Source organism: Leuresthes tenuis, unplaced genomic scaffold, assembly GCF_036924035.1.
Source record: "Leuresthes tenuis unplaced genomic scaffold, fLeuTen1.0.hap1 SCAF_21, whole genome shotgun sequence".
NCBI classification, from domain to species: Eukaryota; Metazoa; Chordata; class Actinopteri; order Atheriniformes; family Atherinopsidae; genus Leuresthes; species Leuresthes tenuis.
The window spans coordinates 14905242-14922464 of NW_027325375.1; the positions used below are offsets into that span (position 1 = coordinate 14905242).

Sequence of the window (17223 nt, forward strand, 5' to 3'; positions counted from 1 at the left end):
TTTTGGTCTTAGATTGCCCTGTGGAATGTATTTTGCACATATTTGACCTGCTAGACAAAACTTTATTCATTTATTTATTCTAAAAAAAAAATTCAATAATTAGTAAAACCATATGCTGTAAAAACCTTGTTCATTATTGCTTCCATCCCTCCTGTTGAGACATGACATGGTCCGTGGCTCAATACTGCAGCATATTTAAACAAATTCTTTGGCAGTATGGTTTTCCTTCCGGTCATTCATACGAGTCTATTGTAGATGGCAATTGAATAACATCTAATAATGCTAAAATATTTGTAGTTTATACATTTAGCTGTGGATGTCAACATACCTGTTTTTCCAATGCTGTGTTAACACATGTACAGTTGAGAAGGCATACTGACTGTCAGTGTAAACGTTAACAACCTTTTTGTTATTTAATTTACAAGCTTCAGTTAAAGCTACCAATTCGACTGCTTGAACAGAGTAATTTTTTGGTAGTGGTTGTTTTAAGAAAACTTCAGTTTCTGTTACTACTGCAAATCCTGTAGCATTTGTGCCATCAGGGTTTTTTGCTTGACCTGTTGAATAAATATAGTTATTTCTGCATTTTCATAACGTATATCAGTTAAGTCTGGCCTGGGTAAAACACTGATGGTTATTTCTGACATGCAATCATGAGGCTTTCCATCTGTGGGGTAGGTAGCAGTGTGGATGGATTAAGTGTAGCACATCTCTCGACAACAAGGTGTGGCTGTGAAAGAAGAACTGTTATGTAGGAGAGATGTCTGGTAAAGATATTTTGTTAAGTAACCATATCACAGCCACTGCATGAGGTACCTTAAGTGTTAATGGGTGAAATAACACCATTATTGTTGATGCCTGCACTGCCAATGGCTTCTGGCCATTGATTCAAAAGTACGATCTCGTCCCTGTTTCCCCCTTTCAGTGGACACTGGCCCCTAATTACCGCAATTCAGCAGGGGGTCTTTCATTAGGAGTACTGGACTCCCCCGTGCACGGTTTCAGCTCCGACCCTGGAAAGCGGAAAAAACGTTGAGATCTGGTTTGAGGACCCAATTGTTGAGAAAAGTCTCTCAATGAGACTCAGAGTTGCTGGAGTCAGTTAATGCAAATGTTTAATCTTGCAGCAAGTTCAAGAATGTGTGTGTGTATGGGTGTATGTGTGCGAACGTGTGTGAGTTTGTGTGTGTGAGAGTTTAAAGAACCTGTTATCCACAGGCAGGTCTTAACTAGTATGGCACAGGTCCAGCCTGTCTCATCTTTTTTGGAAGGTCCAGCGCTCGGCCGTAACCCTTCTGTCTGTTTGGACTCTCACATACATTCGGTTAATCATAGAAAAACGAGAACAAAACTTTTTAGCCCCTTAAATTCATAAAACAGACATGGTGCAGTTATTTCCATTCTAGAAAATAAGAGTAATCACCACCATTCCTATAAATTCTGGATATTCTAACAATCTGAATCTTTTTTAAATGTTCGATGAAGCCCTTTGCTGTTCTGTTTAGAGACTCAGCTGATCATAAACCAAGTTTTGCTCTTGAACCAAGCTTCTAAACTCTTCACCTTTTTCATTTCTCAGTTAGTATTCACTTTAAAACTGATTAAAAGAAAAATTAAATGAATGCCTATCAACAAATGTGGGATCTAAACTCTAGTGCTTTCTCTAAAATAATTTCCTTTCTCAATTCAGAAATGTGTGTGTGTAAGTCACAACACCCGTGACACCAAAACGGCTTTCTTTTCTCTCTTTTCTCTACACTCTGCACTGTGAGCACACACACCAAATCAGAAAGGCTTTTTTCTCTCTTTTCTACATTATGGACTGTGGGGACAGTCCATAATGTGTGCCAGGGCGTTGTCTCACATATTAGATTATGCTTAAGATACGAATGGGTTTATCAGTCACATCAGAATCCATACATACTGATCCTCCCGTAATAAAATGGTCGGATCTTATCAAACACACTTTGTTTCTTGTGACAAGTCAGCGAAACAGCGTATACACGTCAAGACACTGAATCAAGTTTGCCACAAGAACTCATAAGTTTGGCAGTATTGCTCTGCCGTCAGCAATCATACACCCATTTTATTTTCATGAGACATGTGCAGGCACCTGTTCATCTACTGTTCTATCACTATGAATTAGTTTATCTATTATCAATAAGGATACTTCTACAACTACTATCAAAGTATGTCCGGACTTCTTATGTTGTCAGTTGCTATATATGAATAAGTGGGTTGCTACTGAAAAGCATTAAGCATGTCACACAGCCCAAACATATAACATTTCAGGACACACCACACAGTTAACAACCACAGTGAAGCGTGTCAAAGCCCAAACATGTAACATTCAACAGGACACTTACACAACACATTCAAATCAAACAGTCAGACAACATACAAGAACATATACCCCAGCCGGCATTGCTCCCTGCCTATTTTCCTACAACTCACTATGTGTGCGCACACCTTTATTCACAAACTCTTCAACTTATACTCTTTTACCGAAGCTGCTACAGCTCGATTGGCCAAATACCCTTAGATCCTATTTCGGTGAATTTGACATCTGCCTTGTATGTAACAGATTAGCGGTTTAGCAGTTTTAATTTAGTTTGAGTGAAGGAATTCATTTTATAGCAAAATCCGAAATCGTGAAGAACTCATGAAAGTAAGCTTATTCTCGGATTCCTGAAACTTTAGATTTGCTCTTTCTTTTACTGCAAAGTACAACGTTGAGCAGCACTAATGAGTTGTTTCTATTTTTGGCAGGCTTTACCTTTGCGGATGAAGCCCTTTCTGTCTGTGCAAAAGAAATCTTGTTACTGTGCAGAGTGACTTCTCTGAGTAGAGTCGCCTTACTTGTTGCGACTGTGCCGTTGTTCGAAGCTGGAGTGCAAAGTTGTTGCTTGAATGGTGCTCGCTGGAGCGTGTGGTAGTGTAAAGTTATACCATTTAAAAGGGCTGAAGAGTGCTCAGTGCAGCGGGTGGGCGGAGGTTGCAAAGTGACACTATGGCCATAAAAAGAACACCGCTACAAGTGCGCATTGTGCCAGGAAGGGCCCTCGGACGTGAACCAGTGGACAGTTATCGCTTCTCGGCCTTTTGGCTAAGATCAAGTGTAGTATCTGTTCTTATCAGTTTAATGTCTGATATGTCCTCTTTGCGATGACTACATATTAAATGGATTTTTATCAATAGGATTTGAAAGAGGAACGGTGCGCTCTCCTCTGCTCTTGTGAAAAAGCAAACAGCGGTGCAGGATGGAAGTTTCTTTTAATCTGCTGAGAAAAGAGAGTGAATGCGAAGCAGACTTTAACACGGCTCTGGTAGCGAGCCGAGTGCGGGCTAACCAGGAGAATTGCTTGAAAGATACGCGACACCGAATGTGCGGTCAGAACAAAATCTCAATACGGTGTTCTTGTGGTGTTTTTATAAAATGCGGTGTAAAAAAAGGTGTGAGTGCCCCATAGAAAACTCAAAGGTGGAGCGGAAGTGTTCGGCTGCAAGAAGGTGTGAATGTCCGACTATATTTGGTGAAAAGCAGGTGAAGCAAGGTCTGAATGCCCAACCTTACATCATCAAAAGCGAGATAAGAGGTTTTTGGCTGCAAGAAGGCCATAGTTTGCCAAAAGCGGGTAAGGTGCGAATGATCGGCTAAATATCAACAAAAGTGGGGGCGGAGGTCTTCGGATGCAAGTGGGTGTGAATATCCCACCATACAAGTATGGTGGAGAGGAAGCTGTGAATGGCCGACCATAGTTTGCAAAAAGCGGGTGAGAAAAGGTGCGAATGTCCAACCATACATGATCAAAACAGGGAGCGGAGGTGTTTTGCTGCGACAAGGTGTGAATGTCCACCCATAATTAATGAAAAGCGGGCAACAAGTAGGTTCGAATGCCCAACCATACATCATCAAAAGCAGGAGTGGATGTGTTCGGCTACAAGAAGGTTTGAATGTCCGAGCATAGTTTGTAAAAAGCGGGTAAGAAAAGGTTCGAATGCCCGAACATACACCATCAAAAGAGGGAGCGGAGGTGTTCCGCTGAAAGACAGTGTGAATGTCCGACCATAGTTGGTAAAAAGCGGGTAAGAAAAGGTTCGAATGCCCGAATATATACCATCAAAACGGAAGCGGAGGTGTTCGGCTGTAAGAAGTTGTGAATGTCCGACCAAAGTTTGTAAAAAGCAGTTAAGAAAAGGTTCGAATATCCAACCAAACATAATCAAAAGTGGGAGCAGAGCTGTTCTACTGCAAGTAGGTGTGAATGTCCACCCATAATTCCTGAAAAATGGGTAAGAAAAGGTGCGAATGCCCAACCATACATCATCAAAAGAAGAAGTGGATGTGTTCTGCTACAAGAAGGTTTGAATGTCCGACCATAGTTTGGAAAAAGTGGGTAAGAAAAAGTTCGAATGCCCGAACATACACCATCAAAAGAGGGAGCGGAGGTGTTCCGCTGTAAGATGCTGCGAATGTCCGACCATAGTTGGTAAAAAGCGGGTAAAAAAAGGTTAAAAAACCCGACTGTACACAATCAATAGCGGAAGCGGAGTTGTTCGGCTACAAGAAGGTGTGAAAGTCCACCAATAATTACTGAAAAATGGGTAAGAAAAGGTGTGAATGCCCAACTATACATCATCAAAAGCAGAAGTGGATGTGTTCGGCCACAAGAAGGTTTGAATGTCCGACCATAGTTTGTAAAAGGCGGGTAAGAAAAGGTTCGAATGCCCGTACATACACAATCAAAAGAGGGAGCGGAGGTGTTTCGCTGCAAGAAGGTGTGAATGTCCGAGCATAGTTTGTAAAAAGTGGGTAAGAAAAGGTTCGAATGCCAGAACATACACCATCAAAAGAGGGAGCGGAGGTGTTCCGCTGTAAGAAGGTGTGAATGTCCGACCATAGTTGGTAAAAAGCGGGTAAGAAAAGGTTCGAATGCCAAAATATACACCATCAAAAGCGGAAGCCGAGGTGTTCGGCTGCAAGTAGGTGTGAATGTCAGATCATAATTTGCAAAAAGCTGATGAGAAAGGTGTGAATGACCGACAATAATTGCTGAAAAATGTGTTAGAAAAGGTAAGAATGCCGGACCATTCATCATCAAAAGCGGGAGAAGAGGTGTTCGGCTGCAAGAAGCTGTGAATGTCCAGCCATAATTACTCAAAAACGGGTAAGAAAAGGTAGTATTGCCAGACCATAAATGATCAAAAAAGGGAGCGGAGGTTTTCCGCTGTAAGAAGGTGTGAATATCCGACCATAATTGGTAAAAAGCGGGTAAGAAAAGGTGCAAATGCCCGACAATGTATGATCAAAAGAGGGAGCGGAGGTTTTCGGCTGCAAGAAGGTCTAAATGTCCAACCATAATTTGTAAAAACCGGGGAAGAAAAGGCTCCGAAGCCCAACTATACACCATCAAAAGCGGGAGCGGAGGTGTTCAGCTGCAAGAAGGTCTGAATGTCCATCAATAATTGCTAGAAAACATGAAAAAAAATTTTCGAATATCCAACCGCACATGATCATAAGTGGGAGAAGAGGTGTTCAGCTGCAAGAAGGTGTGAATGTCCACCCATAATTCCTCAAAAATGGGTAAGAAAAGGTGCGAATGCCCAACCATACATCATCAAAAGAAGAAGTGGATGTGTTCTGCTACAAGAAGGTTTGAATGTCCGACCATAGTTTGTAAAAAGTGGGTAAGAAAAAGTTTGAATGCCCGAACATACACCATCAAAAGAGGGAGCGGAGGTGTTCCGCTGTAAGATGCTGCGAATGTCCGACCATAGTTGGTAAAAAGCGGGTAAGAAAAGATTAAAAAAACCCGACTGTACACAATCAATAGCGGAAGCGGAGTTGTTCGGCTACAAGAAGGTGTGAAAGTCCACCAATAATTACTGAAAAATGGGTAAGAAAAGGTGTGAATGCCCAACTATACATCATCAAAAGCAGAAGTGGATGTGTTCGGCCACAAGAAGGTTTGAATGTCCGACCATAGTTTGTGAAAAGTGGGTAAGAAAAAGTTCGAATGCCCGAACATACACCATCAAAAGAGGGAGTGGAGGTGTTCCGCTGTAAGATGCTGCGAATGTCCGACCATAGTTGGTAAAAAGCGGGTAAGAAAAGGTTAAAAAACCTGACTGTACACAATCAATAGCGGAAGCGGAGTTGTTCGGCTACAAGAAGGTGTGAAAGTCCACCAATAATTACTGAAAAATGGGTAAGAAAAGGTGTGAATGCCCAACTATACATCATCAAACGCAGAAGTGGATGTGTTCGGCCACAAGAAGGTTTGAATGTCCGACCATAGTTTGTAAAAGGCGGGTAAGAAAAGGTTCGAATGCCCGTACATACACAATCAAAAGAGGGAGCGGAGGTGTTTCGCTGCAAGAAGGTGTGAATGTCCAGCCATAATTACTCAAAAACGGGTAAGAAAAGGTAGTATTGCCAGACCATAAATGATCAAAAAAGGGAGCGGAGGTTTTCCGCTGTAAGAAGGTGTGAATATCCGACCATAATTGGTAAAAAACGGGTAAGAAAAGGTGCAAATGCCCGACAATGTATTATCAAAAGAGGGAACAGAGGTTTTCGGCTGCAAGAAGGTCTAAATGTCCAACCATAATTTGTAAAAACCGGGGAAGAAAAGGCTCGGAAGCCCAACTATACACCATCAAAAGCGGGAGCGGAGGTGTTCAGCTGCAAGAAGGTCTGAATGTCCATCAATAATTGCTAGAAAACATGAAAAAATTTTTTCGAATATCCAACCGCACATGATCATAAGTGGGAGAGGAGGTGTTCAGCTGCAAGAAGGTGTGAATGTCCACCCATAATTCCTCAAAAATGGGTAAGAAAAAAGGTGCGAATGCCCAACCATACATCATCAAAAGCAGGACTGGATGTGTTCGGCTACAAGAAGGTTTGAATGTCCGAGCATAGTTTGTAAAAAGCGGGTAAGAAAAGGTTCGAATGCCCGAACATACACCATCAAAAGAGGGAGCGGAGGTGTTCCGCCATAAGAAGGTGTGAATGTCCGACCGTAGTTGGTTAAAATACCCGACTGTACACAATCAATAGCGGGAGCGAATGTGTTCGGCTACAAGAAGGTGTGAATGGCCGACCATTTTTTGTAAATAGCGGGTAAGAAAAGGTGCGAATGCCCGACAATGTATGATCAAAAGAGGGAGCGGAGGTTTTCGGCTAAAAGAAGGTCTGAATTTCCAACCATAATTTGTAAAAACCGGGGAAGAAAAGGCTCGAAAGCCCGACTATACACCATCAAAAGCGGGAGCAGAGGGGTTCAGCTGCAAGAAGGTCTGAATGTCCATCAATAATTGCTAGAAAAAATGAAAGAAAATTTTCGAATATCAAACCGCACATGATCATATGCGGGAGAGGAGGTGTTCAGCTGCAAGAAGGTGTGAATGTCCACCCATAATTCCTAAAAAATGGGTAAAAAAAGGTGCGAATGCGAATGTGAGGGCGAGTACCACAAACATACATCATCAAAAGCATGTGTGAATGTCAGATCATAATTTGCAAAAACCTGATTGTGTGCAGCTGAACACCTCTGCTCCCGCTTTTGATGGTGTATAGTCGGGCTTTCGAGGCTTTTCTTCAACGGTGTTTACAAATTATGGTTGGAAATTCAGACCTTGCAGCCGAACACCTCCGCTCCCTCTTTTGATCATACATTGTCGGGCATTCGCACCTTGTCTTACCCGCGTTTTACAAACCATGGTCGGACTTTCACACCTTCTTGTAGCTGAACAACTCCGCTCCCGCTATTGATTGTGTACAGTCGGGTATTTTAACCTTTTCTTACCCGCTTTTTACCAATTATGGTCGGACATTCACACCGTCTTACAGCGGAACACCTCCGCTCCCTCTTTTGATGGTGTATGTTCGGGCATTCAAACTTTTTCTTACCCACTTTTCACAAACTATGGTCGGACATTCAAACCTTCTTGTAGCAGAACACATCCACTTCTTCTTTTGATGATGTATGGTTGGGCATTCGCACCTTTTCTTACCCATTTTTCAGGAATTATGGGTGGACATTCACACCTACTTGCAGTCGAACAGCTCTGCTCCCACTTTTGATTATGTTTGGTTGGATATTCGCACCTTTTCTTAACTGCTTTTTACAAACTTTGGTCGGACGTTCACAACTTCTTACAGCCGAACACCTCCGCTTCCGCTTTTGATGGTATATATTCGGGCATTCGAACCTTTTCTTACCCGCTTTTTACCAACTATGGTCGGACATTCACACCGTCTTTCAGCGGAACACCTCCGCTCCCTCTTTTGATGGTGTATGTTCGGGCATTCGCACCTTTTATTACCCACTTTTTACAAAATAGGTCGTACATTCAAACCTTCTTGTAGCCGAAAACCTCCACTCCCTCTTTTGATCATACTTTGTCGGGCATTCGCACCTTTTCTTACCCGCTTTTTACAAACTATGCTCGGACATTCAAACCTTCTTGTAGCCAAACACATCCACTCCTGCTTTTGTTGATGTATGGTTGGGCATTCGAACCTACTTGTTGCCCGCTTTTCATTAATTATGGGTGGACATTCACACCTTGTCGCAGCCAAACACCTCCGCTCCCTGTTTTGATCATGTATGGTTGGACATTCGCACCTTTTCTCACCCGCTTTTTGCAAACTATGGTCGGCCATTCACAGCTTCCTCTCCACCATACTTGTATGGTGGGATATTCACATCCACTTGCATCCGAAGACCTCCGCCCCCACTTTTGTTGATATTTAGTCGGTCATTCACACCTTACCCGTTTTCTTGCCGCCAAACACCTCTGATCTCGCTTTTGATGATGTAAGATTGGGCATTCAGACCTTGCTTTTCCTGCTTTTCACCAACTATATATATAACATTCACACCTTCTTGCAGCCGAACACTTCCGCTCCACCTTTTAGGTATCTATCACACCTTTTTTTTCACCGCATTTTATAGATTATGGTTGGAAATTCTCAACCACTCATCCGAAGACCTCTCCTCCCGCTTTTGTTAATATATTTGAACTTTAGTCAGACATTCACACCTACTTGCAGCCGAACACCACCTCTCTAGCTTTTGATGATGTATGGTCCGGCATTCTTACCGTTTCTAACACATTTTTCAGCAATTGTGGTAGGACATTCACACCTTCTTGCAGCTGAACACCTCTCCCACTTATGATCATGTGCGGATTGATTTTCGAAAATTTTCTTTCATGTTTTCTAGCAATTAAAAATGGACATTTAGACCTTCTTGTAGCTGAACACCTCCGCTACCTCTTTTGATCATACATTGTCAGGCATTCGCACCTTGTCTTACCCGCTTTTTACAAAATTTAGTCGAACATTCACACCTTTTTGCAGCCGAACACAGTTTTTTGCAGCCGAATTTGGGCATTCGAACCTTTTCATACCCACTTTTTACCAACTATGGTCGGACATTCACACCGTCTTACAGCGGAACACCTCCGCTCCCTCTTTTGATGGTGTATGTTCGGGCATTCGAACCTTTTCTTACCCGCTTTTTACAAACTATGCTCGGACATTCAAACCTTCTTGTAGCCGAACACATCCACTCCTGCTTTTGATGATGTATGGTTGGGCATTCGAACCTACTTGTTGCCCGCTTTTCATTAATTATGGGTGGACATTCACACCTTGTCGCAGCCAAACACCTCCGCTCCCTGTTTTGATCATGTATGGTTGGAGATTCGCACCTTTTCTCACCCGCTTTTTGCAAACTATGGTCGGCCATTCACAGCTTCCTCTCCACCATACTTGTATGGTGGGATATTCACACCCACTTGCATCCGAAGACCTCCGCCCCCACTTTTGTTGATATTTAGCCGATCATTCGCACCTTACCCGCTTTTGGCAAACTATGGCCTTCTTGCAGCCAAAAACCTCTGATCTCGCTTTTGATGATGTAAGGTTGGGCATTCAGACCTTGCTTCACCTGCTTTTCACCAAATATAGTCGGACATTCACACCTTCTTGCAGCCGAACACTTCCGCTCCACCTTTTAGTTTTCTATGGGGCATTCACACCTTTTTTTACACCGCATTTTATAAAAACACCACAGGAACACAGTATTGAGGCTTTGTTCTGACCGCTCATTCGGTGTCGCGTTTCTTTCAAGCAATTCTCCTGGTTAGCCCGCACTCGGCTCGCTCCCAGAGCCGTGTTAAAGTCTGCTTCGCATTCACTCTCTTTTCTCAGCAGATTAAAAGAAACTTCCATCCTGCACCGCTGTTTGCTTTTTCACAAGAGCAGAGGAGAGCGCACCGTTCCCAGCGGCACTGCAGTACCGGGTCGATGCTTGGAGTGAGCGGAGCAAGCTCCTTTTTCAACTCCTATTGATAAAAATCCATTTAATATGTAGTCCTCGCATAGACATATCACATATTAAACTGATAAGTACAGATACTACACTTGATCTTAGCCAAAAGGCCGAGAAGCGATATCTGTCCACTGGTTCACGTCCGAGGGCCCTTCCTGGCACAATGCGCACTTGTAGCGGTGTTCGTTTTATGGCCATAGTGTCACTTTGCACCTCCGCCCACCCGCTGCACTGAGCACTCTTCAACCCTTTTAAATGGTATAACTTTACACTACCGCACGCTCCAGCGAGCACCATTCAAGCAACATCGGCACAGTCGCAACAAGTAAGGCGACTCTACTCAGAGAAGTCACTCTGCACAGTAACAAGATTTCTTTTGCACAGACAGAAAGGGCTTCACCCGCAAAGGTAAAGCCTGCCAAAAATAGAAACAAATCATTAGTGCTGCTCTCCATGGAAGTCTTTAGTAAAAGGCGAAGGAGTCCACCTTCCCCATGGTGAGCTTTGCTTGGTTGAGATGCTTGCTCCCCCCCCTTGCTCCTCGGCTGACCAAGTAGGAACAATCGGGCCCTATTTGATGGCTGCCTTGTCTTTTACTCTGTGCAAAAGACAAGGCAGCCACAAACAACACGGGAACACCGTATTGAGGCTTTGTTCTGACTGCTCATTCGGTGTCGCGTTTCTTTCAAGCAATTCTCCCGGTTAGCCCGCACTCGGCTCGCTCCCAGAGCCGTGTTAAAGTCTGCTTCGCATTCACTCTCTTTTCTCAACAGATTAAAAGAAAGTTTCATCTTAGACTCCCTGAAACTTCCATCCTGCACCGCTGTTTGCTTTTTCACAAGAGCAGAGGAGAGCGCACCGTTCCCAGCGGCACTGCAGTACCGGGTCGATACTTGGAGTGAACGGAGCAAGCTCCTTTTTCAACTCCTATTGATAAAAATCCATTTAATGTGTAGTCCTCGCATAGAGGACATATCAGACATTAAACTGATAAGAACAGATGTTACACTTGATGTTACACTTGATCTTAGCCAAAAGGCCGAGAAGCGATAACTGTCCACTGGTTCACGTCCGAGGGCCCTTCCTGGCACAATGCGCACTTGTAGCGGTGTTCTTTTTATGGCCATAGTGTCACTTTGCACCTCCGCCCACCCGCTGCACTGAGTACTCTTCAGCCCTTTTAAATGGTATAACTTTACACTACCACACGCTCCAGTGAGCACCATTCAAGCAACAACTTTGCACTCCAGCTTCGAACATCGGCACAGTCGCAACAAGTAAGGCGACTCTACTCAGAGAAGTCACTCTGCACAGTAACAAGATTTCTTTTGCACAGACAGAAAGGGCTTCATCCGCAAAGGTAAAGCCTGCCAAAAATAGAAACAACTCATTAGTGCTGCTCAACGTTGTACTTTGCAGTAAAAGAAAGAGCAAATCTAAAGTTTCAGGAATCCGAGAATAAGCTTACTTTCATGAGTTCTTCACGATTTCAGATTTTGCTATAAAATGAATTCCTTCACTCAAACTAAATTAAAACTGCTAAACCGCTAATCTGTTACATACAAGGCAGATGTCAAATTCACCGAAATAGGATCTAAGGGTATTTGGCTTATCGAGCTGTAGCAGCTTCGGTAAAAGAGTATAAGTTGAAGAGTTTGTGAATAAAGGTGTGCGCACACATAGTGAGTTGTAGGAAAATAGGCAGGGAGCAATGCCGGCTGGGGTATATGTTCTTGTATGTTGTCTGACTGTTTGATTTGAATGTGTTGTGTAAGTGTCCTGTTGAATGTTACATGTTTGGGCTTTGACACGCTTCACTGTGGTTGTTAACTGTGTGGTGTGTCCTGAAATGTTATATGTTTGGGCTGTGTGACATGCTTAATGCTTTTCAGTAGCAACCCACTTATTCATATATAGCAACTGACAACATAAGAAGTCCGGACATACTTTGATAGTAGTTGTAGAAGTATCCTTATTGATAATAGATAAACTAATTCATAGTGATAGAACAGTAGATGAACAGGTGCCTGCACATGTCTCATGAAAATAAAATGGGTGTATGATTGCTGACGGCAGAGCAATACTGCCAAACTTATGAGTTCTTGTGGCAAACTTGATTCAGTGTCTTGACGTGTATACGCTGTTTCGCTGACTTGTCACAAGAAACAAAGTGTGTTTGATAAGATCCGACCATTTTATTATTGGAGGATCAGTATGTATGGATTCTGATGTGACTGATAAACCCATTCGTATCTTAAGCATAATCTAATACGTGAGACAACGCCCTGGCACACAATCAAAAAAAAAAGAGAGAGAGCGGTTTTGTGTCCCCACAGTCCTTTCTGATTTGGTGTGTGTGCTCACAGTGCAGAGTGTAGAGAAAAGAGAGAAAAGAAAGCCGTTTTGGTGTCACGGGTGTTGTGACTTACACACACACATTTCTGAATTGAGAAAAGAAATTATTTTAGAGAAAGCACTAGAGTTTAGATCCCACATTTGTTGATAGGCATTCATTTAATTTTTCTTTTAATCAGTTTTAAAGTGAATACTAACTGAGAAATGAAAAAGGTGAAGAGTTTAGAAGCTTGGTTCAAGAGCAAAACTTGGTTTATGATCAGCTGAGTCTCTAAACAGAACAGCAAAGGGCTTCATCGAACATTTAAAAAAGATTCAGATTGTTAGAATATCCAGAATTTATAGGAATGGTGGTGATTACTCTTATTTTCTAGAATGGAAATAACTGCACCATGTCTGTTTTATGAATTTAAGGGGCTAAAAAGTTTTGTTCTCATTTTTCTATGATTAACCGAATGTATGTGAGAGTCCAAACAGACAGAAGGGTTACGGCCGAGCGCTGGACCTTCCAAAAAAGATGAGACAGGCTGGACCTGTGCCATACTAGTTAAGACCTGCCTGTGGATAACAGGTTCTTTAAACTCTCACACACACAAACTCACACACGTTCATACACATACACCCATACACACACACATTCTTGAACTTGCTGCAAGATTAAACATTTGCATTAACTGACTCCAGCAACTCTGAGTCTCATTGCGAGACTTTTCTCAACAATTGGGTCCTCAAACCAGATCTCAACGTTTTTTCCGCTTTCCAGGGTCGGAGCTGAAACCGTGCACGGGGGAGTCCAGTACTCCTAATGAAAGACCCCCTGCTGAATTGCGGTAATTATGGGCCAGTGTCCACTGAAAGGGGGAAAAAGGGACGAGATCGTACTTTTGAATCAATGGCCAGAAGCCATTGGCAGTGCAGGCATCAACAATAATGGTGTTATTTCACCCATTAACACTTAAGGTACCTCATGCAGTGGCTGTGATATGGTTACTTAACAAAATATCTTTACCAGACATCTCTCCTACATAACAGTTCTTCTTTCACAGCCACACCTTGTTGTCGAGAGATGTGCTACACTTAATCCATCCACACTGCTACCTACCCCACAGATGGAAAGCCTCATGATTGCATGTCAGAAATAACCATCAGTGTTTTACCCAGGCCAGACTTAACTGATATACGTTATGAAAATGCAGAAATAACTATATTTATTCAACAGGTCAAGCAAAAAACCCTGATGGCACAAATGCTACAGGATTTGCAGTAGTAACAGAAACTGAAGTTTTCTTAAAACAACCACTACCAAAAAATTACTCTGTTCAAGCAGTCGAATTGGTAGCTTTAACTGAAGCTTGTAAATTAAATAACAAAAAGGTTGTTAACGTTTACACTGACAGTCAGTATGCCTTCTCAACTGTACATGTGTTAACACAGCATTGGAAAAACAGGTATGTTGACATCCACAGCTAAATGTATAAACTACAAATATTTTAGCATTATTAGATGTTATTCAATTGCCATCTACAATAGACTCGTATGAATGACCGGAAGGAAAACCATACTGCCAAAGAATTTGTTTAAATATGCTGCAGTATTGAGCCACGGACCATGTCATGTCTCAACAGGAGGGATGGAAGCAATAATGAACAAGGTTTTTACAGAATATGGTTTTACTAATTATTGAATTTTTTTTTTAGAATAAATAAATGAATAAAGTTTTGTCTAGCAGGTCAAATATGTGCAAAATACATTCCACAGGGCAATCTAAGACCAAAACGAAGATAATTCCCTAAGCCAGTGTATATTTTTCAACATATTTGTTTGTATTTCATTATTTCATTATTGTGTAGATTTCATTGAACTAAATTAATGTTAAGGGAAACGATTCTGCTCAGTGACAACAGAGGTTTTTACCAAATGGTCTGAAATATTTCCATGTGCACAAGCAGATGCACTCTCAGTAGCAAAATCACGCGTAAAATAACTCATTTCTAGATTTGAAATTCCTGAAAAGATCTTCAGTGATAATTTGACACACTTTGTAAACTATGTCATCTCACTGATGGCAAAGAACTTAAAACCACTGTGATATAGAAGGTTTCGCTATCACATTGGAATTGTTTTACTATTTACATATGCATGTGCAGTGAAGAATTGCTTGCTGCTGATAAATGCAAAGAAGAACAGCTTACACATAGATGCTCACATATAGGCTGCTGAATGCAATGAAGACCTGCTTATCCAGTAAAGTTCAATGTCAATGTGTAATATTCAATTAGGATTTGCAAAACAGTGAAGTTAAACAATGAATGGGTCCATAGTCGGTATGAGAAGACTACAGGAATATTTACCTGGGTGTACGTTCAAACAGAGATGAGAAAATTGCGATAAATTATTGTTTGTTTGTTTGTTAGTATGTATATGAATGTTATGTGTATAAACTGTGTTGAGTTGTAGTTACTCAGTAGTGTCTCAGTGAAACAACCGACGGGGGAAGCCTTGCGGTGACCACAAAAGCAGTGTTTTACTGATCAGTCAAGTTGCTCCAGTGTACTCCATACAAACTGGTTGGCTACTGAAGGGATAGAAAATGGGGAATACTTGTTTTAAAGCAAACAAGGAATTAGATGGGAAAAATACATGTTTTAACGGGACCCAGACAATATTATATAGATGTCGCCACTGAAGTAAAGAACATTTACGTGGGATGGTGTGAGGGTCCTCGTTTGGCTGACGTTCGCCGATATGCTCGCCATGCTCAGAACCAAGTTGAGACGCGTAAGACAACCAAAAGGGACAAGTGTGAAAAGGAGCTGCATTTGGCAAACATGACCATGTATTACGCAGTTGGTGTAAACAGAGGACGAGGCCGAAGTCGAAGACGTGGACGTGTGGGAGAGGAGGTCGAAATGGGCCACGCCAGAGCTATGATCCGAATATTTGTTTTTACTGTGGCCAGACTGGACACTGGAAGAAGGACTGTCCACAGCTAAAAAGTGATGAAATTGGGCAAAAGGCTGACTGAGGGTGGGAGGCAGGTTCTGGACGTCACGCGGCAGCGGAGCCTCCACTAATGGGTGATAGCACAAACACACTCACACATTTTTCCTGCTCTGTGTGTGTAGTGAAGCAACGCTTGCCGACTGTGATTCACGTAGTAAAGTTTTGCAGGCTATTTCCGTCCTAGAGCAAAGATATTTCTCTCAGAATATAGGAACTTATGTTCATCAGTAGTGACGTCAGGGGAGTTTGATTGTCCTCCAAAGTTAAGTGGAAACCACGTTTACTGTATGTCTGCATCAGGCCAGGTTGTGAAGGAGAAAATGACAATGCCCATTGCGTGTTGTCACTCCCGATGAGCTCTCCTTCAAACACTCATTTTTGTTATCAGAGTTGTGTCCCATTAACCTGATGGGCTGTGATCTCATGTGTAAATTAGGCATTATTTTAACTTCTACACTAGAGGGTGTTAAGGTTATGTTACAGCCTGACAAAGTTTTCACAGCAGTGCAGTTTGATTCATCGGCACTTACATATGCTTATGAGTGGAAACTTCCCAGCTCTCCTTTTTCACAACAACTAGTGGAAGAAGCAAAAGTGTTAGTTTCACCCCTTTCTGATTTCATGCAACCCACTGCACATCACACATTTCTTTGGGGCCTGACAATGACTATGAGAAGAAGTGAAAAAATATGTGCGCCTACTTTATTGGCTGTGTCGCTCACTCCAGAGCACTTCGATTTTTTTAATGTTTGTGGTACTCGCCCTCACATTTCCTTGGCCAAACGTACACACTGGCAGTGACAAGGTGTGGGAGAGTTTGTTGCTACATGTCAGAAATAAATGGAGTGGACCGTTTCACCTGCTGATCCAAATTTGATGTTTTCTGAACGATTGTCAGCATACAAAAAAACATTTTTGAGTACAATGCATTGTCAAAGAACTGTGGACTTAATTCCTACCACAGAATCACATTTTGAAGCATGTTTTTTATCTGAAACAGATTTGTCTTCGATACCCATGTTGGCTGAAGTGCCCAATGATCTTTGGGCTAAGAGCAAATATGATGTGTACAGTTTTGTACAGGACCTCCAAGCGGTGAATGCTGCAGTTCAGCCACATGCTCCTACTGTGCCCAACCCACACACTATTTTGTCTCAAATTACATCAGATGCACAGTTTTTCTCAGTGGTTGACTTGTCGCCAGTGCACCCTGATAGCCCATTTTGGTTTGCTTTTTAGTTTGAAGGGAGATCTTGGACTTTTACCCGGTTATGCCAGGGGTACTGTGAAAGTCCCACTATTTACAATGCTGCCCTCAAAGCTAGTCTGGATTAACTTCAATCAACCACAGGCTCTGCTCTTTTGCAGTATGTGGATGACATCCTTTTATGTAGTCCATCTAAACAACAGTGTGAAAAAGACCAAATGACTCAAATAACTTTCTTGCTTTCAAAATTAAGCAATAATACAGGGCTGCTGTATTTTTCCCTGTGTGAAAGGCCTCATTGTATGTATCTCA

The 17223-nt window shown here is 42.2% G+C and overlaps 2 non-coding genes and 1 pseudogene across 2 annotated transcripts; 1 reads left to right on the plus strand and 2 right to left on the minus strand.

Annotated features, from left to right (window-relative positions):
* Window positions 1-3086: 3086 nt before the first annotated feature.
* LOC140280548 (U2 spliceosomal RNA) lies at window positions 3087-3275 on the plus strand. The gene has a single exon (XR_011909501.1). It is a non-coding gene; the product is annotated as a U2 spliceosomal RNA (small nuclear RNA).
* Window positions 3276-10280: 7005 nt separating this feature from the next.
* Window positions 10281-10468, minus strand: LOC140280463 (U2 spliceosomal RNA). Its single transcript, XR_011909429.1, has one exon. It is a non-coding gene; the product is annotated as a U2 spliceosomal RNA (small nuclear RNA).
* A 726-nt stretch (window positions 10469-11194) lies between these two features.
* Window positions 11195-11397, minus strand: LOC140280488 (U2 spliceosomal RNA; annotated as a pseudogene).
* Window positions 11398-17223: the final 5826 nt, after the last annotated feature.